Source organism: Apostichopus japonicus, chromosome 9 (assembly GCF_037975245.1).
Source record: "Apostichopus japonicus isolate 1M-3 chromosome 9, ASM3797524v1, whole genome shotgun sequence".
Taxonomy (NCBI): domain Eukaryota; kingdom Metazoa; phylum Echinodermata; class Holothuroidea; order Aspidochirotida; family Stichopodidae; genus Apostichopus; species Apostichopus japonicus.
Window position 1 is genome coordinate 12,505,930 of NC_092569.1, and position 24,886 is coordinate 12,530,815.

At 36.3% G+C, this 24,886-nt stretch overlaps 1 protein-coding gene across 4 annotated transcripts in view; it reads left to right on the top strand.

Moving 5' to 3' along the window:
• Positions 1-5,826: 5,826 nt before the first annotated feature.
• LOC139974309 (uncharacterized) overlaps positions 5,827-24,886 on the top strand; it is a 44,563-nt gene continuing 25,503 nt past the window's right edge. The window contains exons 1-4 of one of the 4 annotated variants that reach the window (XR_011795439.1): positions 5,828-6,011; positions 6,927-7,078; positions 8,028-8,142; positions 9,015-10,211. The gene's annotated coding sequence lies outside the window, so the exon portion shown is untranslated. Of the gene's footprint in view, positions 6,012-6,926; positions 7,079-8,027; positions 8,153-9,014; positions 10,212-24,886 lie in introns of those variants that run through there. The other 3 variants (XR_011795437.1, XR_011795438.1, XR_011795440.1) reach the window with 3 other exon arrangements.

Consider the following 24,886-nt stretch of genomic DNA (forward strand, 5'->3'; position numbering starts at 1 on the left):
CAAAGTTCAACAATGCTTGAAACCACCAAACTTGCTCTTTCAGTTATATGCTTAAAAGTACATCAGTTAAATTGAAGAGAAAGGCAAATGCTGACCTTTGAGACAATTTTCGTGTGAAACTTGTTTCAACAAGGAAGTTCAAAAGCAGTTCAGCCATGTTTGTGCATTACAGTTGATAATAAAAGTAGCGCGTATCGGAAATCACTTGTATAGCCTACATGTAAGTTAGTTCTCCTTTCATGTTATGAGTCACATTTGCAACTTGTGAAAGAGAAACTGAGTGCAGTATAAACTACTTCACGGGTCAAGAGGGTATAGGTACAAGAGGGTAACCACTCTTTCTTATTTATGAAATTTTGAATAGTAAAGGCAACCTGAATTGATATTTGCGACATAGATCGAACAAGTTGTGTGCAAACGGAGCTTAAAGGCTTTGAAGACTCGCTCCAAACAGCGTTTGTTTGTCCTTGCCCGTTGATAATGCCTGCTTAAGACTCTGCACAACCATAATGGTTCAACTGTTTTTATTTTCAACAATATAAAGCGATATACGTACATTTGTCTGCCTCAGCGTACCCTGTAAAGGACAAGGTTGTGAGTTTCTTTCACCTTTATTTATATATACTTAAAAGTATCAAAACAACTGTTTAATTTTTTTTTTTATGTTTTATATTTTAAGACTTCCTGTTGGGGTCGATGGACATACAGTACTACGCAACACGGGTGATTCCTGTCTGCTGGACTGCAGATACGCCTAGGTGTAGGCCTATAGTGATAGAACCCGTTCACGTAGCTCCGTCGGGGGGGGGGGGGGTGGGGGAATCGGGAAAGCGATTACGTAATAAGGACTCAAACAGTAAACATAGAACACTGCACATATAAAGGCAGAGTATTTTCAACAGATGTAAGCAGCAAAAGTGGTCAGGAAAAAAATCCAGGAGACTGTGGGATAAAGATGAGCGTGAGCCGGAGTCTACCCCAGACAGATATACGCAAACCCATTTCCATACTATGTATTGGATATTTTGTGTTTATCCCACCACTACCTCTGCCATTGTTACCCTTTCCATATCCTTGGTATACGCTTGCCTTATATATATATATATATATATATATACATATATATATTTACATATATATATATATATATGTATTTATATATATATATATACATATATATATATATATATATATATATATATATATTTATATATATATAAATTTTGATTTTTGCAACCAAACCTCTACTCAGAGTTTCATGCTTACTAGCAATCGTCAGGAGGTGTACTAAAAAGCTATCTCTCTTTCATCTTAGTTTTGACTTTATTTTGGGGGTGTTTTGGTTGGTGTCTGCAGCTTGCGAGGATTTCTACTTGGAACATTTCATACACTTCTATATATATATATATATATATATATATATATATATATATATATATATATATATATTTATATATAAATTTTGATTTTTGCAACCAAACCTCTACTCAGAGTTTCATGCTTACTAGCAATCGTCAGGAGGTGTACTAAAAAGCTATCTCTCTTTCATCTTAGTTTTGACTTTATTTTGGGGGTGTTTTGGTTGGTGTCTGCAGCTTGCGAGGATTTCTACTTGGAACATTTCATACACTTCTATATATATATATATATATATATATATATATATATATATATATATATATATATATATATATATATATATATATATATATATATATATATATATATATATAAGTCATCAAACCGTACTGCTTATAGTGTTCATATGAATCCGAACAGTAATATTGCCGAATAACATCTTTGTGGATACCTTGTGAAACTATTGAGCTTGGAACAAATTGTTCCAGTTCCTTTGTCCTTTCCTTTCCTTTGTCGAAATGAATCTTTCTTTGTATGTGGCTTGAATGTCAGAGTACATATTATATGGGATTACATGTGTTGCAAAATTGTGGGGAAATTGAGTCAATTTTAGACCATTATTTAGACATTATATATAAGACTTTCAAGAGCAGTGTACGAAAATAATGTTTACTGGTGAGTAAACAGACTCGTTCGCAAGTGACGAAAATTGTTCGCTCTTGATACGGAGACTTGACGGTGCCATGAATCGTCAACGTGGAATCTTCTACAAGGACTTAGATATCACATTTAGTGTTCAGGGTGTAAGTGAACGGGGTGGTTATATGGAGCATCCTACCATACGTAAAGCTCGCAAAACGAGGGCAGCACAGTGTTATTTCGTAAGTATGGAGCACATGCCCCACTGCCTGTTTAATAAACAGAACGGTAGAACATTTTTTAACTAAACATGAAAGAGACAACACATTTGTATGGACCCTTTTGAAAGCAACAAAATACTATTTTTTTTTAATTGATATATGATATGTGTTATTGTATTTTATTACGTAACATGAATGAACTGATTAACAAATGCATGGAAGCATTGAAAGGATTTGGCATGATGACCCTGCCCGCTCCCCCTCCCCCAAAAGATTTTGTCTAAAAAAATAAAGGAAATATCTGAAACTGATTTCATTCTGTGTTTATTTCATATACTTGAATATTATTCAACATATTTCAAAGAACGGTGATGCGCGCTACGAGAATGATCTCTTAAAGTGAGGGCAGCATACAACATTTAGTAACCCAAATAAAGGTAATGAAGCAATTACGCACTGTGAGTTAGTGAAAAGTTGTACGTATGTTCATGGCAGGGGTTTAGATAGAACTGGCCATCGTAACTTCGATAGTTCTGTACAGTGCATGTGCTTCTGATTAAGGCAGTTGGTTACATTCTGGTCGACTCTACATGCTTGCCTATTCCCGATTGGTATTTTTATTGATGGACCAGTTGCGACAACCATAAAGGGACAAGGAGCACGTCCAACCGCCCCCCCCCCAACCCCGCTTTCTGAATGATTGGGGACACAAATATCAAATGTCCCTCCAGGTTTGGTGACTGACTCGTGTAGGCGCTAGGCCTATCAGGCTCATGATGACTCGTGTATCTCATAAAAGGAGCACAAACATTGTGCTGTGAGATTAGTAATTATTAATGTTTTATTCTCATCTGCCCCCATCCCCCACCCCGATGAAAAGAAGGAATTACGGATTTCATTTATAGCGTAAATTAAATGATTGTATAAATGTTGTATTATCACGTACAAGCAATATAAAACTTTATGTAAATTATTTTGTGCATTCAGTTTGGTTAGCAATGCCAGTCATGGTAGTTTTAAGTGTTTTTGAAATTATTATATATTTCATAGGAGTTTTGAGACAGATACATATATGGTGCTAAGCCTGGGTGCTAAGCTGCTATAGTCATGATGTAGTGATAACCATGTTACTCATTATACCTCAAGTATGCTAGTTTAGTACTTACGCACATATGTTCACAAAAAAGTTTATGTGTGATTACGTTAACTGATGTCATGTGGGGGGGGGGTGATTGGTTGGGGAGGGGTGGTTGATGGGGCAGGGTGGTGATGACAGTGCGTTTGCTTTGTTTTGTTTTCACGAGTTTGGTCAGAATTACAATAAACGTAGAGACCTCATATATTATCCTGCGTGAACAGTGTAGCAGTCTAATGTGAAACTACGGTTCATGCATATATGTATTACGACTATATGTTTTATATATATACCTATCAATTTCATTGTTAGCCCCTATATCAGTGCCCCAATGTTTCAACTAAGAATATTGAGTCACAGACCCCTACACGGTCCTACCACTCGCGGTTTGTGCTACGCGCACACTCCTTCAGTTCTATCCATGATCAGTCATTTATGTACACGCCCTCACTTTTCAATTGGGATTGACGCCCTGGGACCAGGGAGTAGCTACAGCCTGGACAGACTGACGCAGTTGTCCACGATTTCAAACTACCCATTTTCGACAAATGTAACCAACACCGAAAGAAAGAAACTCTGCATGTTACCTAAATGAACCAACCGTTCTTAAATGGAACAAACAACAAAAATCAAACTCAACCTTTGCTGCAGGCTTTCTGTCGACAATATTCTCGAGCATATGATAGCGAGCATAATCCCAAATAGGATTGCCGTTAGTCACATTTAATGGACTCATATATCTAAGTGTTTCATTGCAGATAAGTAGGGGTGGGGTGGGGTCGGGTGGGGTTGGGGGGGGGGAGGAAATCATATCAGCGATCGATTGGACGTAAAATACGTTAAATGAGACAGAAACCCAACAATCATCTTTGGTCAATGTGATGGTGTGATAACACTGATAAACAGTGATAAGACAGTGATATCACAGTGATAACACAGTGATAAGACAGTGATATCACAGTGATAACACAGTGATAATACAGTGATAACACATACACAACACAGTGATAACACTGATAAACACCTTCGCCAAACAGTTAAGGAAAAATCTGATTCCATTTAGCCAGATATTGCAGGTTTAATGATCCCGACACAGACATCGCTGAAGCCTTTATTAAGTCTAAATCATATATTATCAACGTACTATATGCTTTAATTTGTGCTGTTTTGTGTTTGAATTGATTTAATGTCGGTTATGGAGGTGCGTTATGAAGTTATATTAAAAAAATATTGATTTATTGTCGGTTATGGAGGTGCGTTATGAATTTATATATATAAAAAAAGATTAACACGCTAAGATGCCTTCTAAGAAAAGGAAAAAGAAAATGGGAGGTAGGCGAGCAAAATAATAGATTAATTTATGGATCAAAATTCTGCCCCTTTCATGCACAGCCTATAACTTAGCAAACCTAATTCTAGAGAACGTTTATTGACTGTCGGATATCCTCACCCCCCACCCTCCCCGCTGTCCTGTTTCTATCTCAATGTATTGTGAAAGTAGATTCTAGTTCTGACGAAGAGAAGAAAGAAAGAAATCCACACATATAATATGCATGTGAAGTTCCTATTTACTCTCCCTAAAACAATAGAAATTATAAAATGACTTAAAATCGTCGACTCATTTCAGTATCAACAATGTTATACGGACTTCAACTTTTTTTGAAGTGAATCGAAACAATATCGCAATTTATAGAGATACGGGTATGGCCACTGAACAAAAGGTACGTCTTTGCTTTCCCAACATTTCCCTTGGCAACCAATTCTGTGACTACTGATTTCTCTAGGTCAGCCACGACCGATATCTTCTAAGGCCTAAAAATGGCCCGTTATATACTATAGTTGATAAACTGATTAAACTGCACATTAGTTGATATTGGCTGCAATGGAAATATGCACTGAAAGTTATTTCAACAACTGCACACATATACATATTTATCAAAATCGTTGGTGGAGGAGGGGGGAGGGGATTGGGGGGGGGGAGCACTATGAGACAGGAAGTTTACTCTCAGCTTACTTTGGAAACTTTTGCTACCATTTACTGATGTTTGTTGGTTTTCAATTCCCCATCTCGCGACCAAACGAAAACATTTTAGCGATCCATGTTTGGATCGCTAGCTATAATTTGGAAGCGTGCCTGTACACAGAAACGTTAGAAACACACACACACACACACAAAAAAAACACAAAGTGCGCCACCTATTCAGTAGGGCAATGTTGGTATGATAAAAACCAAACCCAGTTCTCTGATAAGTTACACCTACACTCTAAACACAAAAGAGTGAAAAAAATCACTCTTAACCGAGAGTGATATTTTATCATTCCATAAGAGCCAAAATTCACTCTATATAAGAGCGAAATTTGTTGGTGTTCAGTTCCTCTAGTTACTTCTCTGTACACTCTTTGACCCGGAGTGAATAATATGTGTATGTTGACATGTGAATAGCCAATAACATTGACGAATGCTGCCGCTCTTTTTGATCTATTATCTGACAGGCAATAAATTGCCTACATAACATACTACAATATAATGTATGCAATATCGCAAAGACAATTCAATCGAAACCACGCAGAGATTTTTCTGAGGCAATTGAAGATGTCTGTCCAAAACTGGTTGGAGTGTCATGGTTTTGGAGAAAACATTGTACAGTTATTTGAAGGTAAGTCAATCTATCTTTAATAAGTCGAATAATCACATACTAGCCATATGTACTATATGAGTAGTTGTAGTAGGCTACTAGGCAAGGGTATGTTGTTATTGTCAATATATATATATATAAACTTATAACGTAGGCTTTGGGCTAGGTCCAACGCAACACTAACAAAGTAACGTACAAGTGACCTGGTGAGGTTTAATCTTTATTGAACATTTAGCATATAGGCCTATGCTGTTAAAATAATAAACTAACCCATTACTATAACTTAGGCCTTCATAATTTAACCGTAGCCTACTACCAGTAACAATATTAATCAGGCCAAATCGAGGTAACTCGGATATGGAATGTACTTTAAATTCAGACTTCATACCGTTAAATTAAATATAAAAAAGGGTTTTCAAATGATCAATCAATCAATCAACAAAGTCATTTAATTAACTTTCCACCTGGTTTTACTTGCGTTAGTGTGCTTAATTTCTGACCTATTGTATAACGCTGAAATTATAAGTAGGCCATACAAGGGTAAAGATTAGGTTCGTAACATACGCCCCGCTTACGGAAAACCTTCGTTTATTTAGCACGTCAAAACATCGATCCATTTTACACACTAAATTCCAATAGACGATGGTCGTTGAAGAAAAATTCCTACTTAGACTTACTCAAGTTCACTGCTAAACTTGTTGAATGAGATTTCATAAAATAGCTGTTAGTAATCCTGATGCTGGAGAACTTCAAATTCATCAAAATAAAACACCTGTTTGGGCTGATGACTTTACAACTCAGGTTTACATGAGGGATATTTAAAACACACATAGACTGAGTAGAGTCTTGAGGGTAATGTAAAACTGAATATTCTAAACTAATTGCAAATTTAAATTCACTAAATTTATGTTTCACTAAGTGAAGTTTGTTACTTAGTTTGTTGACAGGATTTTCAAGCAAAACATCTCGGAACACAGACACCTTGGCAAGATTTTGTTGGAGGAGATGGAAGATAGTCACGTGACCATAACATCAAGAAAGAAGTCAGTGCAAGTTATGGTCGCTTATCTCATAGAGGTGGACTCAAAGTAAGTATAATGATCTAGTTATCACATGACTAGCTTAGCTAAGAAAGGAAGTAACTATAGATTTATGACATTATCAACGATGACCCCACAAGGCAGTAAGGGAGGGGGGGGGGGGTGGGTGGGTGGGCGAGGGCCTTAACAACTGATGTTGTTTGCCTACATATAATTTGATGTATACATTGTTCAATTCAATTCAATAATGTCATATCTTGTCATTGCTCCCTAGATTAACCTTGGATTTGAGCAACTCTTCCCTATACGGGGAGTAAAATTATAATCAAAATGGCAATGGCAAAATCATCAAAGTGGCTCAGGGTGTAAAGAAATAAATTCTTGGGTGCCATTTTTCTGAAATATAAAGATGGAGATGGTACAAGCAAAGGGTACATTGGAACCATATAGCAGACATTTTATCATAGTTGCTTTATTCTCAACATAATGCCATGAGGTCAAGAAGACTATTCAATTAACCATTTAGTCAGGATCAGGCTATAGTTCCCACATATTTAAAAAGTCAACATTTCATAGTTCCCCTTGTGCGGGTATTGAGACATATAAGCTATGGATACCAATGGTCATCTGCAATTATGTTTCAACACAACGTAATTGCAAGTAAACAGAATAATTTTTTATGTGCTTTACGCGAACATGTTTCTCACATCTCTTTTGCTGTGGCCAACACTTTTCCGAGGCTACGCCAATTAGTGTCCACTGCATATATAAAGCTCCATGTGAGAGGACATACATTGAATTGAAAGTCATGTCATTACCCATTATGAGTCATCTTAGCTACTAGACAATGTTCCTTAAAGGCATTGGAGACTCGCCCCAAAACCGCGTGCCGCCATCTGAAAAGTTAACTTTCCGTTGCTTGCTAATTACGTTTTCTTCCTGTCGCTACAAAATGCAGACAGTAACGAAACGTGATATCTTGTTATCTTTTATCTAGACCTGAGATGTCCACGCTGCTATGTACACTGTGTTGTGGATATTGACTGTAGCTTTATGTATCGACTGTACCCACTAGTGTCTAAGTACCGACAATGATGACTTACTTGCAATAAGTTTGTATTGGTTTGTATTATTCTTTGTTTAAATGGTTCATATAATAATTGTTCAAAGCTATATGGTTCAAATGTGTTTGCAATTTAGATGTTTTTTTATGGGTTGGGGGGGGGGGGTTGTGGCAGCTAGGATGTATATGCTTGAGCCTGGTGAAAATGTTTAAACATTTATTATCAAGGCCTGAGCTTTGGAGATAAATTCAAGATCAAACAGTATGACAAATTTCGAGTTAATTAAGCGTTTAATTTCTTCACAGCTTTTATACCCTACATACCAAATTTGGTGCCTACTTATCTGAACAAACTTTTGTCTATCAAAGGAGAAAAGCACCCAACAGATAATATAATATAATGTGGTAGAGAAGGACAAGATTTGCAGTATATTGTATGAAAAATTTAATCAGTTTAACTCAAAACAAAATAAGTTCAAACTGATGTTCCAGGTTCACAAACAGATCATTGTTTTGTATTTGTTATCAATATCTTTCTTATTGACAACTATTACTATTATCTACACTGCTACAAAGATGTAGTAGTTTGTGTTATTCACATACTAATTCTACCAGCATGTGTTCAGCAGCTGCTGTAGTTAAGTACTTAACAAAGTATTAACTTTATGAAGGGATTTATACTTCTAGTGACTCTTTAACAACATGTAAAACTAAAATATAAGCTATTGTGTTTGGTAGTAAATATAGCTGATTCTATTTGCCACACCTCAACACATCTGCTAGGATTATTTTACAAGAATTATAGCAGGCATGGCAACCACTTATCAAAATTACAATGCCTGAAATTACACTTATCTTAATTTGAAACTGTTTTTATAGTAATTTGAAATAATAAAAAAAAAATGTTATTTTTACTTTCAGGTTGGAACCGATGTTGGTCAGTGGTGCACAGAAAAGATTGAGGACTTCACTCACCCTTTCTTATTAAGTCTTGGGCCAGCCAGCAGGCCAAGTTAGTATTTTATTATGTGTGAATACACCAACATACCTGTTGGTGAATCTATAATAGTAGCATTTGACAGGCTATTCAAGTTTCATTATATCCTGAATCTGCACTTTGCTCTACCTTTATCTACTTTTTTTAAAACTTATTTGAAGGTCTCATTTATATGGTGGTCATGATGAGTTACACTCACAAGTTAGGTCATTTAATGTATCACTCAATAATATGCCTAATTAAGAGCATGTTCCAGCTATATGAGCATAAACCATAAAAACAAACTAAAATAGATAACAGCATTCCTTAAATAAACTATCAACATGCTTTCAAGTGACTCCTTCTTATTCCATTATAGTTACTCCTACCTCATGAACCTTCCTCTAACTTCTATGTTGTCCTTAACAATCCTATTTTATCCTACTTTTTTTTGACTTGCCACCATCAAAATAAGTATTTATGAAGCATATTAATAAACTGTGAATATAAAAAATGTCATACGATTTTGTCGACATTGTTGGGTATCGGTGAAAACATCTAATGAAAGCCTGCAGAAGTCTCGTTTGTCCTCTTCGTTTGTAAACTTGATCCTACTAATACTAGTTGTATCTTACAATCCCACCTGTGTCCCACCTGATGGTCCACTTGAGAAAACCTTTATCCAGAATAGCTTATAGGACTGTAAGGCTTTCATTGCACTTTAATATTTAGTTTATGCTTGACTGAAACTATTGTTTGATTTGTACATCACAGAAGGTAAGGAGGCATAATGACCGGTGCTTGATGTTTTATGCTTACTTTGATAACATTTTTGTATGATTGCTGAATATGGAAATTATTTTTTATAACATATTAACATGTCAGTTACTGAAGCAGATATTTTATAACTTTTAATTTAAGATTTATTTTATATATATTTTTTATCAGTTTACTATTACTAGTCTATACCATTCACCATCTGTGTGTTGTTCTATATGTATACGTAGTTCATCCATGACCTTTTATATTTGCCTGAAACTACTGATTAAGTTCCCTATTCAAATATATACAACAAAAATGTAAGAACATATTTTATGTCCTTTCTTTGCAATTTCGCTACAATGCCATGCAATCTTTCGGTAGTTTCATTCTGTTACATTTTAGATATTATGTTGTTTATAATATGTTAATTTCGACGTGTGAGTGGGAAAGTTACTCTCCAACGATAAACCCATAATCCTGTCCGGTGTAAATTGCAAGTTCTTCATTGCGATGCCTTGATTTGTAATACCACCATCTTTAACTGTTCAGCAAAGATTAGACTAAAATTGCTGGTTCCTTTTAACCAACACCATAAATAACATCACTCCTTTAGAGTGACTTTTCACTCTCAACCTTAGTGAATTTCACTCTTTTATGGAGTGAAATAATTCACTCTGTACAGGAGTCTGTAAAAGAGTGAAATTTACTCTTTGAAGAGTGGTCCCTCTATCTACTCCATTAGAGTGAATTTTCACTCTTTTGTTTTTAGAGTGTTATATGCCGGCCTATCGTGAGGTTGGCTCAAACGTCGGGTGGGAGAGGGTGGGGGGGGGGTCCACTCAGTGGGCATACTACTGTGTGCCGAATTTGTGACAACATCATATTTACAAAAGTTGCATAAGTTACAGGACACGGGCATTTTACCCTCCATATAGTGGTTGCCTCTCCGTAAATTGTTTGTGCCCCCCCCCCCCCAAGACAGATTTTCCAATAATGAGAAACATTTTGTGGTGACAAAAAAAAATAATAATAATAAGATAATTCCTGATACAAACAAATGTATTGGTGCAGAACATATGTATAGCAATTAAACTTCATTTTAAATTTTGAACAGATGTATTCCATTAGGCTTTAATTCAATCGATTTAGCTTTGAGTGCTCAGACACGACACTGGTGGTTTGACAACTCTGGGGAATAATATACAATTTAAAGCTGAAGAGCGCCACAGTTTTATCCAAACTAGTTTGAATGCAACAGAGGGAGACAAACCCAACCAACATCATCAGCTTATACACCATAGATATTCTTAAAGAACAACCCACCCCCTCAGAAATATCTTATAATAATAATCTTATAATAATCACCAGTTATGTTTAACGACGCTTAAGCGACCACAAATTGTGGGAGAAACCCGCAGGGTTAATGGATTACAACTTACACGTCGGGTTGCTTCCAATTCAACATTTGTTACTCAAATTTGGAATTGCGATGAAAAACTCACCTAACTACGACCCGGCCGCGATTTTTTTTCCCAAAACGAACTGACGCTGAAATTATTTCCTCGATTCTGATTGCCTGATAAAAACCTATATTAGTGAATTTGAGCTCTCGAACTAATACGAATACGTATATACGGTTAATGCAGGTCTATACTAGGTCACCATGTACAATAACTTCTAATGGTGCCGGTAAACATCTGTGTTTCCGTACGTATAGGTTATAAAGCTATATACAACTAGTTAACAAGTCAAAAGACACAGATATATCGTCAAATGCCTTTTTTTGTGTACACTCACTGGCTTGCACACTCACTCGCCGTCTTCATAGCCACTGCATATACGACTAGGCCTATCATGATTCATTGACTGAAAACATTTTGAATTTATGATTATAAAACTAAAAGTATTGCAACTCCGAATGTACACAAACACCTCGTACATATATACATCGGCTACATGTATACAATTACAAATGCACTGTGTTTTATTGTGTTGTATACTATACAGAGTACAATAGGCTACATTACATGTGTTGTTTAGAGCGGAGTCAAGCGAGTAAACAAACGACCAATGACTGCCTATAATGGGCGCAGTAGTTGGGAATAGTTGCTTCATTGTGTTAAGAACACTATATACTTTCGTTCATATATACCTACCAAAAATTCTGGAAAGTTGCTAATGTGAATATCTTGAATTTGTTCGTGTTGATCATACTGATATCGACAGAGTATGGAGGGATCCATGTTGAATACTAAAGTATATCACGTGCTCACTGAGAGCCAATCAGAATCGAGGAAATAATTTCAGTGTCAGATCAGTTTGGGAAAAAAAAATCCCGACCCGGCCGGATAACGAAACCGGATACCTCCCGATTGCTAAGCCTCATTGCTTCAAATGCCAACGCCTTTATCCGATCGGCCACAGCACCATATCTTAATTGTTACCTTTGAGATATATCGTGCTTTGAAAGTGTCTGGGAGCTGTCTCTTTGTAAAACTATGATGTCACAGTGTCACTAAAATCTGAAACCTTTTACTTCTCTTTATTTTTCTTTCACATTTCCAAGGTGGAATGTTAGAACAACATTGACACCTGCAATCAATGTCATCATTAGGTCATGTTAAGATGTCCGATCATGTGCAAAGTCACCATTACATGATATAATCGTTGAAATGAAAAAAAAAGAAAAATAGAAAAGTAGGAAGCCCGTTGTGACTTGATGATGTCATATTTAGAATTGATCAAGTCATCAACATTGTGTGTGAATACGTTCACATTAAAATTCGTGATATCTCCCAAAACAAATTACATCTTTCCCAGCTGTTTGGGGAAATATTTAAGAGATTTATGGCTGTCACTAAGACCAGTAATGATGGTCGGTTTTGTGACTCCTTCTTTTGAAAGTGGCAAGGTTCGTCTTAAATGTTAAGGGTTTTTAAATCTCATAAGTGAGGAAATTTCGACATTTTTCGGCAAAATAACACAATAGTTGTCTATCAAATATCACCAACTTAAAACTAAAATCTTAAAACTACAAAGAGATGAATTATGCTCATATCAGAAAGAAATCATTTATAAAAGAAAGTTAGACCAATTGTTTATGTCCTTGTCTATGATATATATATATATATATATATATATATATACATATATATATATAAATATATATATATATACCATGGCTAAATATGATGTTAGACTTTGTTTCTTTTTAAAATACGAGAAAAAATTTGGATATTCGAATGGAACTTATGAAATGACTCCAAACATCCAAATGAAAAATAATAGTTAACATGAATGTGAAGTTATTTACTGTAACCTACGATGTTCAAAATAGGAATATTTGAAAAGCTGCGTCCAACATCTGCTTCGTAGGAGAGCGTAGAAAGTGTAGAAACATATTGACGACTTACACACGTTGCACAACGTCAAATATATGAAAATGACCGTTTAGAAGAGATGTACTGTTTGTCTATAACGGAAAAAATCTGAAAATTACATTTGCACTTCTTAAAAAGCTTCATTTCGTTTGGTTACTTCCTCCCTGTTTTAATTGATTTATTTTTAATTAGATATTGTAAAGTAGCGAAATGTTCCTTTTTCGGTGTTTAAGTGGTGTCATTGGTGCAGTATTTGTCTCTCACACTCGATTTTGAGGAAATAAAAAATTTAAGTAATACTTAACCTTTACCACTACATTTTATACGCGTTTTGACGGTTATTCAGAAACAAAAACACACTCGGGATGAGTGGTTATCTCACACGGAAGTAATATACCAATTATAAAAATATTAGCCGGACGGGGCCTTAAAAGGTCATCGATATCTTCGCATCATACATAATATGTCAGCATACACTTAAGGTATCGTTCCTCCATACTGAGATATTCAATTGACAATGTTAGTAAATCTCCAGTGGCTCGGAATAATTTATATGACTGAGCCCCCCCCCCCCCCCCAGAAAATTATTTTGGCACTCTCAGTCTAGCAGCTTTTGTGTTAGTGTGTTTGACATTTTCGTCAATAACATCGATCGGGACATTCTGGACACATATGCATAAATATGCACAGATCATTGCAAGATAACACTATAGCAATCGTGGAGCTTGTAAGACTTCAAATGATGTGTTTACAATGCATTTCAATTATAGCAAATGAGATATCAATTTTTAGATGTCACCCAGGGGTATATACACAATGGATTGACCTTAACATTTAAGTATGCAACGAGGAGCCGACTTCATTACCATTGTAGCATTAAAAGAAAACGTAAGAAAACACACCGAAAAAAAAACACAAAAAAAAAACCCCAGAGGAAATGATTCTGTTTCTGTTTCTTCATGTTTGCTTTATAATTGTTAATTTCATTGATATTGGAGACAACTTTGGGACCGACTTGGGATCGACTTTTGGTATTCACTAGGGTGACACAACCACCCACCCACCCCTTCCCTCGAAAGTACACTCTATAGGAACAGTCAGAGGGAAATTGGAATGGCTATACAGACTATAGGCTACATAAATTGCACTCAATTCTTTCTTTTGCTTGTTGACCTATTATAATATATTCTACCTACTGTTATCTTTTAAAACGCTTTCGTATGGTTACGATTAATCTTTCACAAACAAGCCTGTGAAGAACTTTACTTTGTTATTTTTTTAATACATGAGTAAAGCTGGTATGCACCTGCACAAGGTATACACTTCTGTAAATTTGTGACGTCATTCTGGCATAAGCGAGATATTAATTGTCTTTCAGGGAAAGCAATGTGCTTCCGTTAGGTCAGCGTAGGTTTCGGTGATAAAAACCATAGCAACTATATCTATATAACAAAGTGTATAGTGCAAACACATCTAATATCAAAATGAAAACAACATGTATGCTTGATAAAACAGCTTAGAAATATATGTATAGTTAGTGCGTAAGATTCTAACAAGGTTAAAATAACACATAAAAATGAATAAGCAATGAACTGAAGTTATATTGGAGACTCGCCCCAAACCGCGTGCGGCCATCTGAAAAACTTAACTTTCTGTTGCTTGCAAGTAACGTTTTGTTCGTGTCGCTAGGTCGTAATGAAACATGATACCTTGTAACTTTAGCTGGACCTGAGATGTCCATCGCTGTATCGTTTGTACACTGTGCTGTGGATATTGACTGCAGCTGTATGTACCGACTGTACACTAGTGTCTAATTACCGACGGTAGCAAGCTGTGTGTGTATTTTCTGGGATCGATGGTGGTGTTTAACACTTCTGTTACACCTCATTCGAAACTAGGTCAGATTACCGGCATTAGACGTTTCTTTTCTCGCCAGTCTTCACACCCTTTAAAGGTTCTAAATGATCAGACTGTATGAATATTGCAGCACGGTAAATGAAATAATTCCGATATACAGTTGAATTCTGTATTTCTGAACTTCGGAAAGATGTACGTACGGATCTCTGAGGTGTTTGCTGGATTCGATCAAAAGACCGGTGTAAGTGGGACATGCAATGTATGGTTTTTGTCAACAGTTTTGTCCGTCAACAATTTTACAACAGTTTGCTTCACGTACACAGATTTTTTAATATTTCGTGCCTCAAACAAGGCTTTTATTTACACTTTTTTTCTCGTGCACAGAGAGCTAAAACAAAAATCGCAAACGTATACATTATGCAAAAACCAAAGTACATACAACAATAAAAAATAAAAAAACACATATATGATCTTGTTATTTATATTACATTACATTATGGGAAATTACAAGTCATTCAATCAAAAACTCAAGTATCATTGTTACAATATGCCTCTAGAACATTCCATTTGCCAATGAATTTAACCATGTTGCCATTATTTACTGCAATCTGCTGTATAACTTATAGTGAAATTTTATCAAATAGTAAAATGCTGCAATTGAAGGAATTTGATTCCTGAATCTTCCATCATGAATGACTTTTTTTTACTAAAATGAAGCACAAATTGATTCACCTACATGCACAGATGATACGAGGAACTGTTGAAATATTTAAACTGTTGAAATTAAAACTGACTATTATTGCACTGTCCGTATATTTCGGAGCAGCTGCATGGGCGCTATTATTCACCTGTTAACCGATACCCTCAGTCAAAAAACATATAGTTTGAAGGTTTATATACATGTACAGATGAAACCAGTCACCTGTAACTGGCTGAACTTTAGCCTATTGAAACAAATAGTCAACACATCCGTGCACAAAGTACAATTCAGTGACTTTAATATCAGTGGTCCTCTATGGGCACCCTGCGGGTCCATTCCGGCGCGAGCAAGATTCAATTTTATACCCGCGAAACTGCGAAAGGAACATCGCCCCCACAATCTTGCAATAACAGGCTTAACTTCCACCCTATACGATTGCGCAATCTAGGTGTAGTTAGTTTATAGTGATGTTTTATTCTTACCGACCCCTTTGTTCCAACGAATGAGTTTGTTTATGGTCCTCGTAGGAAATTAATGAAGATCCCTCGCTCTGTTGTCTGTTTCACAGAACATTTTGAATGATTCATATCACTGCATTAAAATATGTAAAATAAAAATTGTCACCCTCCTCCCAACATTTCATTTCAAAAATTTCAAAAAGTTTGAATAATCTTTGATCCATTTGTGATGTCCACATTCGTTACACCCCCCTAGCCAATTTAGCCCATATGGGTCGAAGACTCGCTTTGATAAATCTTTTTTTTTTGCTTCCAGGAAGTCGATTAATCTACAAACACCGAAATCTGTAAGTGATGTTATATCTCTAATAGGGTTACATTTCACTGTGCCATTGGTTTTCCATTGAAAATATGAATCATAGAGATCTTTATCCTTTGATACCCTTAGGATATAGTCTGCCAAATCCTTCAACGAATCAAAATCGTCAGCGTGAATGAACGAATTAGACGGAGCCTGTCGTTCGTAATCCACTTTTGGGGCACCTATTACAACAGGAATAGCTTTAAAGAGAGAGAAAACATTCCAAAATTTTTCTGTAATATAACCCCCACAACAACTATTTTCGAATGCAGCAATAAATTTGTACTTTCTGAAAACCCTTGTGCAGTTCACCCAAGATTGCTTAGGACAGGATATTTCACCACAATCCCCGTACATGTCGATTGGTATGTAGTTTCCAAGATCATGTACGGCATCCGATCTCCTCCACATTGGGGTACTGCAATGACTTGAGACCCACGCCATCAAATGTTCCTTCTGATAGAAATTTGACTCGAACTTTAAAGCTGTTTTTTCCTCACCGGTGAAGGGAGAGAAAGCTCCATATGGGGTATAAATATCTGATTTGGGATGATACGTAGAACTGATGTTAAAATGAATATCACTCATTTCTATGGGTGGAATAAACTTCCTGGAAGTAAACGCACTCTCCTCGGTTGCAAATACCCACAGTTGATTATGTTGCCTTCTTTTCGCAAGTTCCTGCCAAATGTCAATGTCACCAATTATTCCCGAGAAAATCAATACATCTGCTCGTTGAGTATTACCAGATTCATAGGTAGCTTTTTCAATTCGGACCGATGAATTTTCAATCCGTAGTTCGCAAGTAACGAATCTTGGAAGTATTAATTGATTTGCCCAAAAGACCGAAGTGGCGACAATAGCTACTCGGTATTGCACATCAGTACCTTCGACAGGCGTTTGTAAACCCCTTGACATAACATCTCTTTGAAGAGGGATTGTTGAGTCATACAATAATTTACCGTCCATCGTTAATAAACCGAAGCAAGTTATCGAAACTGTTAAGAACATAACCAAGACACAAGCAATTAAGATATGTTTGGTGTTTGCCATCGTCAGCAAACGGTCGATGATAAATCAAAGCAATATCAAAAATAAGCTCCACGAATGGGACAAATAAAATCCGAACGACTGAAATGTATTAACAGAAGTATAACGTCATATAGCTATGTCGTCGAAGAAAGTGGAGTTGCAATCAGTGAATGTTCACATGACTCGCTTACTACTAATTTTCTGTTAACGTTTGAATCCAGATGGAACATTATTATAATTTAACTATGATGATAAAATGAATGATGCTAGACTAAAGCCTTCTGACAAATCATGCCTGCAATGTGGTGTAACATCCATCGGCGGCTAGCTATAGTATATAGGCATTCCGCTGAGTTTGAAGGTGAACGCGAATTATGACATTGTTATACGTATGCCATAAATGAACAAAACAGTAGGCCTATTGATACCAAATTCTCCTTCAATTGTGTTCGGTCAAGGTGATTCTTTTCTCTGAAGTGTGATACCAGCTTATCAGGGAAAATACTGTCCTTTTGAATTGATTATGGAAGATTGTATTTGGTCGATGTGGCATATAGCTGCTCATCAGGTGTGGGCTTCTTCGTATAACCTATATAATGAGCTGCTATAGTTCTAGACTATATTCAGACCTACATCCTTGCAGTCTAATCAACACTCTGCATTCTGTAATAAACGCACACGAACCGATGTCATTTCCTGACCTGGTTTGGCAGATTCCCTACAGTTGCATTGTTATTTTAAGGTATACTTCTGTTATCTCATCGCTCCCATAGGAAACTAAGTAGGCCATGGCTAGTAATATAGGCTCTAGTATTACTTGCCATTTTTTCTCTTCATTTCATGTATATATATATATTGCACAGGCATGTACTATAGAACAATGACCTCTCTTCTTGTACCTATAGTGTACATTGCATTTAGATATATAACAAATAAATCACCATTTCATCACTTCCCAAATGAGCTTACATGACTACCTCAAAACCAAACCCTAACCCCCACCCCCTTCCCTCTCCAACCTTGTCGCACATCAGACTTCTGTATAATTGCATCCAATGGAAACACGTAAGAAGTTAGCAATTCGGTCTACCTCAAGCCAACGTCAACCTCCTTCCACCTCCGAAAAACTCCCCACTCGGGCAATCAGAAATGTCTTTCAAGAATCGGAGCTATCCTCAATAATAGGGTGTAAATACACTCAAATTAGTACAACATAAGGTGGGGGCGGGGGGACTTACCACTTTATGTAAATGACACTGAATTTTTATATAACTTGTTCAAGTCTTTCACTCTGCCAAAATCACCTTGGATCTCCGTCCGTATACAGAATATTATGATATATATATATATATATATATAAATATATATATATATATAAATATATATATACATATATATATATATACATATACATATACATATATATATATATATATATATATATATATATATATATATATATATATATATATATATATATGGTCGACTTAGGAATTTTCACCCAACTCCCTTAACATGTAAGAATATTTGAAAGCTCCCAAAAAGTAACATAATCAACTGTCTGATTGCAAAATTTGACAAAGATACAACTCTACCAGCAGCAGTAGCTAAAATTTCTTGCATAGATACGTAAAATGATCTGTTCATAGTTACTTTAGTTTCAATTATACATCATCATTCATTAAACATTATCACATGAACATTTCAAAAAACCTAATCTTCTGTGTCCTGTGAGATTTGCAACTTAAACATGCTGGTATATAATTGAGCATTGTAGTACCGTTCCAACGAGGTAAACTTACTATCAGCTCTTTGACAGGATTATGATGCAATACTATTAAGCAAAATGGATCAATACTTATACATCCTCAAGTTAGAGGATGGATCTTGAATATTTGGTGGTAGTCAGTTAACACTGAAATTATTTTTCTTCACTTTTCACATAAATACCCCACCTCTTTAACGTTTACAGTAAACATCATTTTAAAGCTAAAGTTAAATCATAATCAACTGTCGGCCATGAAGAAAATGACAAAGATAGACTTTTCCTGTAGCTACCCATATATAAGCAGTATTTTCATAATCTGCTGCAGATGATAGTTTAATTTCAACTAAGAGTCAACAATTAACCATTACCAAATAAAGAATGAAGAATGAAATGAACCGATATAGTTATCTTGAAAGAAAATGGAACAATAGTGAACTTTGTGACATGAAACATATTTGCATTAAAACTGACCATTAGCATTCTTGGGACACTGAATGCTATGACAGTATATCAATTTCATGTTACAGTTTGTGTAATAAATGTTACATTCACCATGGTAAGCACACAATCATCACATTGATTGGATTTATTAATATAAGGCTGAGTATTAAGCACAACGAATCTAAACACTCTTACAATAACAACAATCCCTCAAGTCATCCGATGTGACTGGTCTGAAAATGTAATGACAAAGAAACAACTCTTCCTGAAGTCAATTTAAAACAAGCAAAAACTTTAGATACACAGTGATTTGTTCATTATTATAGTTAAATTTGAATTAGCATGCAAACCAATCAAAACAAGTAGTGGCGAAATGAAAGGATATAATCTTTTTTTTATTATCAGAAACTGGAAGATATACATCAAAGTGAACTTTGAGATGTGGAAACGTGGAATGCTGACTATGACGACTGCTACACTGCAGTTACATTGTCTTTGATGTTGGCACGGTAAGCACGAACATCCTGAATCTGCTTGCACTTTACACTACCAGTCCAGGCAACTCATAAACAACTTTTTGGTAAAATTCCCAGGCATCAAGGCATGCCTTTTGGAATTCCAGATTAAACACATACAATGATTTGAAGCACACACCAATGGCCTTCATAAATGTCCTCTGAGGTAGGGCATGTCTCTCGATGATCACAAATAACTGCTGAGGATGTATTTTGCCTTCTCCAAGAAGTAACACATATGGCCGCTGAGGCTTTTCTGAAATATTTTGCAAATAATCCAGGGGCGTAGCCGGGATTTTTAAAGTTGTAGGCACGACTATCTGAGCGGAGCGCCACCATCGGTTTTACAAAACCCCAGATGGCCGGAAACGGCCCTTCCCGAGTGTTCATTCTGGTTCCCTGGCCTCTTGCTAACTTGAGACACCTCATTCAATATCACTTTTAAACCCCCAAAACAAACGAGCTATAATAGTACGTAATGATACCCAATTCTGAGTTTACAAGCGCAAATATGAATGTGTGAATGTTGAGAAATAATAGTGAAATGTAGGCTCAACCCTAGTTAGCGTAAGTACTTACACTTTGATGAAAATGACGCCGATGTAGAACATCGTGAATGAACCCAAGAGAAGTTGGTATCGAAAAGGCTGTTTAGGAACTTCGACGGCGATCGTGACAACAACAGGCAACAAAGTTATTGCAGCTCTATAAAGTATGTTAATCAACGATAGGCTTATTTGACTGTGGAATGTTTCTCAACTGAAATATTATCTGCGTAAACGGGTTCTTAACTAGATGTTAAAAACTGACAAGGTCGGATCCTAGTCTTTTTCGGCGGGTAGAGTGTTGAATGAAACGGCACGCGATAGAAATGACAGCCTAGATGACAGAAGAATAGGCCACTTAATTTAGCCATATTCTTGCTACGTTCATTTCAATAGTTTTTCCTGTCTAGATTCTTAAACTCGTCCAGCAAGTTTATGGATTTGAATTATGGGTGTTTTTAAAAAAAAAAATATAACTTGGCCAAAAATGTGTAGGCCCGGGCCTACAGTGCTACATACTGGCTACGCACTGTAGGCCCTTCTATTTTATGTCTGTCATAATAAGAAAAAAGACCTGTGGTACATTACGCCCTGTCCACTGATTACTATGCATGATATCTGCACCAAAAACAACAGGGACCACCCTTGGGTTAATGGTTATAATCATACCTAGTATCAACTCAAACATAAATTGATTTTTTCAGATTTTGTGTTTACATGCTTATTTCAGAAATATTCTCATTTGGCCACGCCAATCATCAATATTTAATAAGCAAACCCAAAATGGCAGTGAAAACATAGTGATGATGGTCCCAAGGCTCCACACCAAATATTAAGTAAATGTCAGCTACTTGGAATTGCCTTGTTTTAAGTTTAGCACATTAAGCCCCCCACCTCCCCCCCCCCCCAATTCCTATACAAGATATCTTCACTGCAAACAACAGGGAACACCATTCTGCTATGTATCAACTCAAAATAATGTAGGATTCTTGACATATCATGTATACAAGGAAACATCTCACGCACAGGACATCACCATTAAAAAAGAAAGCCCAAGTGTTGGAGTGTTGGAAAACAATGTTCAACGATATAATTTCTCCATAAAAAACATTCATCTTAAAAATCAGTACCTTTGACAAATTTACCCTCTACCAGGATTTAAGTAGTTGGTAACAATTCTTCATTCCATTAAGATCAAATATATCTGCATCAAATGTTTGCATAGTATCCCAAACACAAACTGACATAATAACAAATGTGGTGGGCATAAGGTCAGGCAAACTTACACAATGGAAGTCTACGAAAGCCGCACATGATTCCTTTACATATAGTTGTTGCATCTCCCAGGAACAAGTTTGCCAACTGCATACTTAAGTTAAAGTTAGGCCTAAAGTACAGGTAGGCATGGCCGCACTAACATTTACATCGTCCTCGTCCTCGAAAGGGACTTTTATTGTGCTCATTTATATTTTTCTTCTCTCAAGAATGACAAAATTAAATACAAATAAAAACATACATAGATACATAAGTTACATGCTTTGTTAGTAATAATGATAACATATTTTTACATAAATATAACAAAAAACAATCGAAGAATGTTTGGTTACCTTTCATAAAGGCAACAAAATGTTAATAAGTGCAAAAAAGTTATACCATGGTAGCCAGAACTTTTCCCATTTATCTTCAGTCATGTTGCTTGAAAGAGTATATATTTTTTGCACCAAGCAAAATAATCTTTCAGAAAATGATTCATGTTATTGACTGAAGGACTTGTCTTCTTCAATTTTTGAAAGAAAGATGACATATTTTACCAAAATTATTATAAGGTTAAAGATTTTATCAAACTTCCCACCAAGTAAAATCGATTTAGGATTTAAGACAAAAAAAAAATTGATGTAGGAAAGTGACTCGGGCTAGCCAAGATTTTGTAAAATCATTGAACATTGAAATAATTCTTTCTTTCCACACATAAAGTAGCAATGTACTGTATAGCACTAAGCACACCAGTCACAGTTGCCACAAGTTCCAGTTATTGTTATGGAACTTGTGCTTAATTGTAGAATGCCCGCCACCTTTTGAATCTCACACATTATGACCGGAAGTCCTTATAGTAAGCAATTGCTCCGGCAATTGATATCGTAGGAACAATAATGAATCTGAAGATTAATGACTCAACAAAGGTAGCTAGGTCAATTACAAACAGTAGGCCTACACCATCATTAGTTACAACGCAAGGCTGGGATGTAAATGATGAACAATGGACCCTGTGGTATGGCCCAATCAGATCAGCCTACACGTGTTAAACTCTTTGTATCCTATAGGCTGTAAATATTTACACAGCAAACTGATCCTAACTTAGTGCTATAGAAATAGAACAGGCTATTGTTAGTAGTGTAGTAGTGCACTATACAAATGCTACAAAAAGGACCTAGTATATGCCTGTCGTGTTATGGCTAATATCTTTCACCAACGGTAGCTTACCCTTCGGTTTCTCTTTCACTTAAGAAGTTATTCTTTTGCTATCTGAGGAAAGAGCTCGTCTCTGTTTTGAGATTTCGGTAAAATACTGGTAACATTTTTTATTGCATTCTCCTCTGTCTCTTAGGCTATACCCATAACACACTTTGTTTGCAGTGTCCAAGACTTTTCCGAATTCTTTTAACGAAATCAAGTCACGACCTTTCATGTATTACATCTATTACTGCGAAACAAAGTATCTATGTTAATGATATTTCATGTATCTTATCATCTAATGTATTTATGTGATCTAATGTATCTACATTTAATGTATCTTATCATAAGCTGTGACAAACACGAAGAACTTAATCGCTCTTTTATCGCTGTGGAGCTCAGATTTTTGATTGTTTAATGTCAGGGGGTGGGGGGGGGCGGAGCAGGGTCACAGGGTTCCATGCAGCCAAGGTTTGTGAAAACTGAAAAAAAAAACATCAGAAGAGACCTTTCCATAAATGAGAAGTGTGTTTTTTGTTGATGAAAGGACCCTTCCATATTTTTGTAATGGGAAAGGTGCCCTTTTGTGGAGAAGTGTATCAGAGAGTGTAACTAAACCAGTCTGATATGTTACTGAAGAATGCACAGACCCATTATTTGTCGGTAAGGTTAATTGAGATAAGTTTGTCTCCCTGCCCCCACCCCCCCCCCCATCACCTCCAGTGAGCCATCTTCGGCCTGCACGCCGTGACTGGTTGCATTTTCTGAATATAGCTTAGGATAGCTAGGATAGGATAGGATTGGAAACAGACAGCTGCGAGCAACATTCATAAAGTAATAATTAATTAATTAATTAATTAAAGAATGTCTATCAACTGAGGCTTCAGTGCGACAGGTTGTTCCTGTACCTTTTCATGCTCAATTCCGAAATACCTGCTAGGTTTTGCCCCCCCCCCCCACATCTTTTAATTTTTTTTTTGGTTTCTGACAATCAGATAAATCATTGTCGTCTATATACCACTGCCATATCACGTGCATTAGTTAAAATGAGTAAAGAAAACGAAGCAGTGAGTTGCATTAATAATCCTATCAAATGTATGGGGTGTATTGTGAACAAATACCCCGTCACCCCCTTCACCCCCCCCGCACGCAAAAAAAAAAAGAAAGCAAGGAACTACACATCATCCGCTGTATACTTCACAAATATCATGTACATTATTGCTTAATGTACGTATATACATTATACATGCTTTGAAATATAATATAAGAGAAAATGAGCAGCTACGTAAATTCTGCCGGTGCGGCCAACGACACCTCGTGCCCTCTAAAACAAGTGACACCCATCTTCCGGTGAAGACTATATCGTTAGCTGGCGAAGTGGCTGGTAATGCTATTAAACGTGCAGTCAGTTAACCAATTGGACCCCATGTACACTAGTTAATTACATGCTTATATCATTTAGAGATCCAGATGTCCCCAGATGGCCCCACTCCTTTAACATATACCTTCGGAGCCACCGAAAGGACTGTTGAGGCATCTCATAATAC